Raw genomic sequence first — 2,788 nt, 5'->3', positions numbered from 1 at the left:
GGGGACCTGGGAAATACCCCTCAAATATATCCCCTTCCCTCCATTTCCACCACCAAGTGAGATATAACAAGAGGGTAAAGGATACACTGCAAACATGCAGAGATGTCCCAGGGAAGAGGGGAGGTACAAAGTCAGGGAGGGAGTTGCAGGCAGGCCTAAACAGATGACTGCACTGTCACAAAGGACCAGATACAGCAAGAGAAGGAGTTCACACCATACCTCATTGCTGATGAGGAACCAATTGACATTTTAAATAGAAGATTGACATTTTAAATAGAAGATTCACAAAATCTGATTTTTTAGAAAAGTCACTCTTGGGGATGAATATTTGGGAAGGATGGTGGGGCTGAGGAATTAGAAGCATAGGGGCCACTTAGGAAGGAAGCCAGTTAGGAATAAGACTTGCTAAGAGCCTGACATTCAGCAGCAGCTGGGAGACTGTTGCAGATTTATTATATTGAATCCAAAGCTGCCTCCAGGTAAGTTTAATGAAGGTATTTTTCTGAAATTTTATTCAGCAGAAGATAAACTAATGTTTTATTGAGTTACACTTGATACTTCTTGGACAGGTCCTTAATATAGAAGAAAAATGCAAACCATAAAGTAGATACTTATGTTAATCATTTGGAAAGTTCAGCCCTCCAAATGTTTTTAACAATATGGCTATTCCATGTGGAAAAATGGACTTTAGCCTGAAGTACACATGGCACGTCTTAAAACTCAGTGAAGCCAATCCTGAGTCATTATTTTGTGGAAATATCTAACTTCAGTCGTGCTACTCAGTCTTTAATTTCAAACTGTACAAAACATGAAAGAGAGGGAGAGAGTGGGGAGGACTGGGAAAGGAGGAGGAGAAGAAAAAGGAAGATAAAGAGGAAAAAGGAGGAGGAAAGAAAGAAATTAAGGGATAGAGACAGAGAGAGAGAAAGAAAGAGGGAGTGAGGAAGACAGAGAATGGACCGATGGACCAGGGAGCTAATATGAGAACAGAAGGCTTAGAAGAGCAAGGCAGAAGGTGAGGGTTTATGGGCTTGACATCAATGGCCATCTGAACACTTAAAAGTTTCCAATTGCTCAAATCGTCATCCAGCACCTGCTACAGACTTGTCTGAAGAAGAAAAAGCTGATAAAGTGAGATTGTTTCCCTTGTTACTTGCCCTACTTCAGAGGACTTTATGTGTGGCACAGTGTGGGGTCGGTGGCAATATGAACAGCTAAGATACCTTTACTCCACTACATAAAGTAAATTATTCTATTTTCCCCCCTTTCCATTCATACAGTAAGCACCCTACTGAGATCTTTGTTACATTCCATGGATAGTAGCAGTCTCTAGGAATAAAAATGAATGAATAAGGAAATGAAATAATGAATGAAGTAGCAAAAGAATGAATAAAATTATCCATTTTGCATGCCTAGCATTTGTTTTGCTTTGGTTACATATCATTAGAAATGGGATAAATCTCTGAAGAATCAGAATAGAACGAACTAACTGATCTTTGACTGTATGGCCTTATATAAGTAACCTAATACCTTACTCAGACTCTGCATTTTCTCATCTGTGAAATAGAGATAAGGAAACTTCCCTGTTCACCCCATAAGGTTATTGGGAAGACAAAAGGAGCCCATATATAAGAAAATACTTTGTAATCACTAAAACACAGCATACAATACTATTATAATAAGGGAAACATCTCAAAGTTTAATTTGTGACCACTAAATGTAATTTAAGTTAGAGGCTTGAAGTTCAACTCTATTCTTTGAAGTGTCAGTTCATTAAATTAATAATGTAAACAAGATGAGGGAGGTGAAGCAGGCATTTAAGCCACATTACTTTTAACCACGATTGGTGTGCTAATTATGGATCTAATTTGGCTATTCACCAAAGCAAGGTCTTTGAGGACAATGCTATTCATCTTGTCCTAGGTAATTTGCATATTTGAAAGAAATGAAAATAAATTTCTTTTAAAAATAAACTAATTCAGATTTCTTTTATTTTAAGTTGTCTTATTCACCAAAGATCCCTCATCCTCCACCCCCACCAGGGTAGCCTGATGAGGTTTGATAGGTAGGACTTCAGAAACAAAGATGGATGACCAGCAGTTCATTGACTCTACAGTGAGAATTATCTGAGCACAGGAAGTTCAAGCGGGAAGTCTGGGGCGTGAATCTTTGAGCAAGAATTCTCCTTGAGAGTAGAACAAGATGGCAGGGGTAAGAAAGCTGGCTCTCCTCTTAAGAAGACAGGGAGACTAGACTTGTGCATGTTTTTGCTTAACCTGTGGATAAAGTCTTACAGACAGGTGCAAAAAATAAATCCTCTTTTGCAACCCAGAACTCATTGCTCAGTATGAGTTTTGATATATATAAGAAAGGATATTTTCATATCTGAGACAGTTAACTAAGTGAAAGGAGTTCTGATAACCATAAATGTTGGTTCCAGGCCAGGCATAGTGGTTCATGCAAGCAATCCCCACACTTTGGGACACCAAGGTGGGAGGATTGCTTGAAGCTAGGAGTTCAAGACCAGCTTGGGCAAGAAAGCAACACCCCATCTCCATAAAAACTTAAAAAATAGCTGGGTGAATATTTTTCTTTATATATAAAATTTAAAAAATAAAATTTTAAAAAAAGAAGACAGGGAGAGAAAAAAACAGCATCTGGGGACCCATCACTGTATATTCCCAGCATGAGGATAGTGACTTTCTCCCACCAAGCCCACTTTCTAAGTGCTGTAACCCTGATACCCAGCCCTGGGACCTGGCTGAAATTGCAGCCAGCAAGGCAGAAA

At 39.0% G+C, this 2,788-nt stretch overlaps 1 non-coding gene across 1 annotated transcript; it reads left to right on the top strand.

Moving 5' to 3' along the window:
* The first annotated feature begins 2,250 nt into the window (after positions 1-2,250).
* On the top strand, positions 2,251-2,378 carry LOC116481346 (small nucleolar RNA SNORA40). Its single transcript, XR_004251512.1, has one exon. It is a non-coding gene; the product is annotated as a small nucleolar RNA SNORA40 (small nucleolar RNA).
* The last annotated feature ends 410 nt before the right edge of the window (positions 2,379-2,788 follow it).

This window comes from Hylobates moloch, unplaced genomic scaffold (genome assembly GCF_009828535.3).
Source record: "Hylobates moloch isolate HMO894 unplaced genomic scaffold, HMol_V3 SCAFFOLD_13, whole genome shotgun sequence".
Classification (NCBI taxonomy): Eukaryota; Metazoa; Chordata; class Mammalia; order Primates; family Hylobatidae; genus Hylobates; species Hylobates moloch.
This window is presented reverse-complemented; position numbering and strand designations above follow the sequence as displayed.